Below are 6,547 nucleotides of genomic sequence, written 5' to 3'. Positions count from 1 at the left end.
GATCTTCATGACTTATTTTAAAAATTAATTTCGTAAATTTGGTCTGGACGGAGTCCGTGTGATATTGAAGATCAGATCATTTCTTTGCAAAGCCAATACGAATTATTTGATAAAATTTCACGCTTAAAGTAAAACGAATCGCAAACAGGGTAGCCAAAATGTCTTAATTTCATCCATGTACGATAATATTTGCTATAAAATATCCATTGGATGTTGCTATGAACCTTCTAAGAATATCTCGGAATTTTAATTATTTAATCAAAAACAGATTTAAAGATGTATAACTATAACTAAAAAAAGTATTACGAACAAGATGATTCTTATAATAAAGGAAAATGAGAGTTTCTTTTTTGCTACATGGGAATAATCAACGATTAGGACATTTTTTTTAAATTTGACTAAAGCTCACTTGAATAGATTTTTCAAATTATAATTCTTGATGTTTCTCACCAACTTTTCAGGAACTTGAGTCACATGGAACCATTTTTCACTGTTTTTTTGCTCGAACTGCAGTACGATAGAGGTTTGTATTATACTATATAAGAGGCTTATGGTAGAGGATTTATGTCCCGGGTTTGACGTTAAGATCCGCTGTAGCCCGTTGATGGGATAAAGAGTTTGTAAGTAGTAAAAGTTGTTAAAAGTTCGACAACTCAGCGAGCTTAATTGGATAGGAGTATAAAGAAATCCTTCATTCAATGCCGAGAACGCTTGATACTCGAGGGATTCCTTTTCTGTTATTAAGTCTCCAAATGTGTGAAATTTCTCTAAGTCGATTTCCCTGTAGAAAGGCTCTTTATATTGTATGAAGTACTTATTCATTTCATCAAAGTGGGGATAGAACTGGGTGATCATAGTTTTCATATACCATGTGAAGGTCTACACACTTTTGATGAACCTTGAAGAAGGTCTTAAGATAATGAAATACTTTATTCCATCTAAGCCTAGAAAACAATATCTTAAGTAGTACTGTGAAAAATCTGAAAGTTCTTATCGTTTTGCGTTTGACAGCCTCTTGCCGTAATGATAGCTGACTGAGGGGAGAGTAATGGCTGTCTTGAACTTTTTATTGCCCTTTTAGGTGCATGCCAGTATTTCATTTATGGCGTTGAGGGTCATGACAACGCTTGTGGCTTTGCGAGGGTCAAAACACTTGTCTAGGTTAGAGAAGAAATTGTTTTTCCTGTTTTTTCATCCAGACTTAGGTTATTTAGGTTTTCTTTGTGCCGTGTTTATCTGTAAACATTAGTAGGACCTTGAATGTGTGATACTACGAGGCAGAGACTAACTTTATAATGAGCGATACACTTATCGACTGTAATATCGATAGGTCGTCTGTCTTCATCGATAGGTAAAGCAATACTTTTTAACATCCGTTGATGTGCATAAAAATATGTTAGTTTTTCAATTTTTTTTAACTTTGGCTACGGCCGATATGTAAATAAAGACTGATCGCAATAATTTTTTAAGTCACCTCCTATTGAAGTGCCCACACAACTTCCCTAGACTACTGAAGCTATTCGAGAAACATACACAGGTGTATTTGAATAATTCTGCGATTGCATTCAAGAACGCCATTCAGATAAGCCGCAAAAGTGTCCGATTATGCTTCCTTTGCATATTCGCACTTGTAGATTGGATTTTGCCAAGCAATGTCGTTGAAGAGTGGCGTCGAAATGAAATTAGGTTAACGCTCGCAGGGTTATCAATCAAGAGGGAATGAGTTAACTTCAGTTGTTTAGCTATATTTAGTCCACATATCAAAAAGAATTTCGGCTTCCCCTCACATTGCATCGAATATTCGGTAAAGGGATTCTGGGTCAGCGGGAGGCCTCCTGTGAAAATTGATTCTGGTTGCAACGCCAAATTACACAAATCGGGCAGTGTAAACAAGAAGTCAAGTCTAGAACCAGGGTAGGTTGGTTTTCGAGTGTTGACGCTCCGAATTTGATAAATCATATTGACAGCAAATCCAGATGTTTGCGCGGACCAAATTCGCGCGTATCCTGCGGTCGATATCGGGAATCATTTTCCCGGAGGCAGCAAACACTTAGGTGGAAACAGCAAGTGGAAGTGATCAAGTTAAGTATGTCTCTAGCACGACCAAAGTGCAGAATCCTGTCGTACTCATTTTCAGGCACTGGAGAATTCTGGAGATATGTTATTTTTCCTCTTGCAATAGGTTGCGGTTGACACCATAATTAGGAAGATGAAATTTGTCATAATGAAATGCATAATTCTGCAGAGATAGTGCTTTTGAAAGCCACAGACATAATTTGAAGGTGGAATTAATATTTCTAATCATTGACGACAATTATATTCTAATTGATTTCTGATAATTGGGTCACTATTTCATTACTTGCCAATCATATCATTATTTACAGCCACCTAACCGAAAATTCACCGTTTTTTTATACTTTTTTACACTTTTAGAAATGAATTTATTTCGTGAGATTATTTAATATAATATTTAGTCATATTTTTGCGCAAATAACCAAACGGATAGTAACTATAGTTTTAGTGAATAGTGAATCATATAATTCGCATAATATATATATAATCATTTATATCCAAATGATTTGTATAAAGTTGAAGCACCTGGATAAAAAACATTTCCTCATTTAGAAAATTCGGATCACTCTCTGGCCTCTTGCGGGCCTTGAACGCAGTTTTTTGAATTGTGGATACAAAGCTGATATTTGGAATAGACAGCACTATTTATTCCATTCCGTAGGAATTTGGTTACTAAATAAAAATGTCCGGTCGCTGTTTTCACTGAATGGAAATATCTGGAGAAGAAGTGTTCAACGTCTAAGGGCCGAAATAAACAAATTTTCAGTGATAACAGTGTGTGTACTGTCATCCTATCAATGCAAATACGACTTGCTCTCATGCGCACACTGATCCAATGGTCTGAAGTCAGCACTGCGCGCACCCATATCAGGAAAAAATTGTTAACGATAATTTTTATACAAACCTCATAAACATTTATATGCTTCGAGGTGACGCAAAAATTTCTCTTGCTATCTATTCATCTTTTCCAATTGAAAAAGGAAGTTATTTTTTTCGATCAGGTTAGTAATAAACATGCGAAATTTGAGTCTATGATATCAATATCTTGCGAAGAGATTTTTCATTCAATTTTCTTCCGTAAATCTTATCATTTGCATCGACTTGCATTGCATGGAAATATATTGATGAAAGCATTTTAAATAAAGTTTTTATCTCATAAATGTTATATTTCAACTATTGTTTTACCTCAAAATAATTGCAATTCATTTTTCGGTTTAATATCATTTTACGGCTTTTCTGTTTTAGATGGAAAAAGCGGTTGCTACGTTAACTTTAGGTAATCAGTTTAATCCGCGTTACCTCCTAACAAAAAAAAGTACTTGCCTTCTTCTTCACGTTGGTTCTCGACTCTGTTGAACTCCTCCTTCGCAATCGGTGTCGCACGAGAGAAGTCAGTTTTGGGTGGGATTGGATGGGAGATGGGTGGGAGAAGAGGAAGGATGGCAGGGTAGGAGGGGAGATATGGACTGGGGGCTCCGGAGCAAACACCAAGAGGGAGAGTAGGAGGCCGAGGGTGACGGAGAAGCACCGCCGACACATATTGGGAGTTATGAGTTTGCAGTGAGAAAAAGCTTCCGCGAGGGAAGGGAGGAAAGGGTCCAAGGTAATTTCGAGCGAAAAAGAGGAGAATAGTCTGAAGGAAAAACAAGGAAATGCGAATCAGACGTCGCTTTTGGGTGGACCCTCACGTTTCCTTTCTTTACTCCCTCATACGGCCCAGGAGCGCTGTTTCCCTCTATCCATCGCCCAATCTTTTCCTCGAAATTATCAAACTTGGCGCAATTTGAATAGGCAAATGTTATCAAATGAAAAATGACGCCTCCATTTTCGCTTACGTTAATGACGCCCGTACCCCAATGCCGCGCCTGCTCGAGCGCAACCACGCGGGCAGAAAGAGGAATGTCACCCCATTGGACGAGCATGTTAATATCGGGGGAAGAGTCGGTTAGGCGGCGGCGGCGGGGCGGGGAAGGGAGAGGAAACGGTTTCATTTCTTACCTTCCTCCCCATCCTTCTTTCCCTTCCTCGAGCCTGCTAATTCGATTCACTCGTTCACTTTTTTCCCGAGGAAATGTCCGCGGTATGCGCCGAAAAGAAACATGATGAGAGACAACTTCTCGGTGTCTCCCGGCCGCGTTTTTTAGCGGTACCTTCCGCGGATTTCCCCGAAGAGAGCCTCACTCTCAGAATAACACACTCTAGCTTACACGCGCAGACATAATGCTTCCGTCTACATTTTAAGACGCTCGGGATAAAGCGTTTCTCTCATCGACCGGGATTATGCTCGCCTGCCCGCCGAGGAGAAATGGAGATTATCCTGGGAATAATCTTGAAATCTGTCGAGGATGGGGGGGGGGGGAGTGGAAAGCCCGCGGAGATAACGGCGTCGAATTCAATTAAATTGCATAAACACGAAGGCAGCGAATGAAGGAATAATATTTATCTCGGAGATATGGAATCTGTGGGAGCCTTCTCCCGGCGCAAGCCCTCGGAGGGCTGATGAGACGACTACCTCATCGGATTGCGTTTAAGTGGGGAGATGGGCGCGCTGTATTTCGGGACTGGGATGCTAGAGGGGAAGGGAGGGGGACGGAAGGGTGGGCGGAAGAGTGGGCGGGGGTGTGGAACACTCTGGTGGTGAAGCGACTGGCCCCTTTTTTGCGTGTTTCTCAATCGATCATTTTTTCGTCGGAGAGAGAGGATTATAAGGAAGCCGGGTAAGTAGGAAAAGAGCAAAGGGAGGGACCATGCACACCTAATCCACCAAGCAAAGACCCTTGGTGGGTTAGGTGTGTAGTGGGGTAAGATGTGCATCTGGGGCAGGGGTGGGCAACTAAGAGGGTTGGGGGGGTTGGTTGTTGGCACGGAATCGAAGCGCAGTTTGGAGCGGCACACGACGCGTGTGCACACATCCTGCCCGCTTCGGTAGGTCAATGGGCGTGAGTGTCTGGCAGGGGGTGAAGGGCACTCCAGGATATGAAATTTGAGAGGACGGGTGAAAGGAGTATATACTCGTTAATGGAGCGATATTTTGAAAAGAGAAAAATTATAAGGAATGACAATCTAACAAGTCCAAAGACTCAGATTCACGTGGAGACATATCAAATTGATATGCCTGGTAAGGTCCGAGCAGAAAGACATTAGCGAAGAAACTTCAAAATGAGAAAGTATCACATACCTACGCAGAAATGAATCGAATAGGAGAGAATGAAATTCACTGATGAATGCATTCTTGGAAGGAACACAGACTAAAAGAGAACTAAGAAATTCCAATGAAAAACTAAATTTGTTAGTAATAATTTATGCATTTCGGTATTTTTTTCCGTAAATTAGCCAGTGTTTAGAGAAGCAAAAAAAGAATCAAGAGTTAATTTCTCTAAGGTAACATATTAAACTAATAAAAGAAATAAAATATCAAAAGTTATGTCCTTAGAAAATTAATGGATGTTGGGTCGATTAAACTATATGTACACGCTTGCTACTGGTTGGTTTAAAAAATTATAAATTTGTTGATTTTCTTTGATTTTATTCTCATTTGTTTTGCATTATTTCTCAATATTCCCCTGCCACATTCATGCAGTTTTGACTTCTTTTAATCAATGATTTTTCCCCGGGTCCGAACTACAGCTATTATGATAAATAATGTTTGACGCATTCAGAAATAACTATAGATCAGTCCGGTCCGGATCCGTTTTTATTTAAAAAAATATGGCTTTGAGGAAATCATTCAGCTAAAAAGTCTCATTCATTGCAATATTAGTTTTAACATGCTGCTTGTCCCTTATCTCATTTAATAAAATTCATTCATCTTGGAGAACACTGTATGGATAGATGGATAGATAGTCGCCCCTTATTTTGAGGCGACATTGAGACTATGCAGTCTCTTCTACCACCTCACTCCATTTATACGCTGATTGAGGACAAAAAATTCACGCGAAAGAATTAAAAAAATAGTTTTATGCATGGAATCGTTTCTTACGCACAGTATGGCACCTTGAATTTTGATATTCTTGACGAAATCCTTTTTAACTAAGTAAACGATGACTCCGATGAAATACTATAAATTTTATAGACTTCTATTCTCCTACTAAAATGAAAATATTAGCATAAAAATTGAAACCCACTTATATTTCATTTACCTTAGAATCATAATCAATTAAATTTTTCCGATCTCATCTCTATAAACTAAAGTAATCACTACTTCATTATTTCGGATAAAATTCGCGCTAAAGGAAACGTAAAGTATTACGATGTAGCTGTGAATTAATAGCTTTCACATTTATTCTAGCATATGCCCTTGTATTAACTTATTAATGAATAATGCAATATGTTAGGAGGTATACTTTGATATTACTGCGGGTTGAATAAAATAATTATGTTTTGAAGACAATATGTTTGATTTGCTGATGCATATTCTGAGAATATATTTTGACGTGCTCCTTTAGCGATCATCAAAGTGTTTCATACTTGAGAT

This window comes from Hetaerina americana, unplaced genomic scaffold (assembly GCF_022747635.1).
Source record: "Hetaerina americana unplaced genomic scaffold, ioHetAmer1.1.p SCAF_4, whole genome shotgun sequence".
Lineage (NCBI taxonomy): Eukaryota > Metazoa > Arthropoda > Insecta > Odonata > Calopterygidae > Hetaerina > Hetaerina americana.
Note: the sequence above shows the minus strand (reverse complement) of the source record.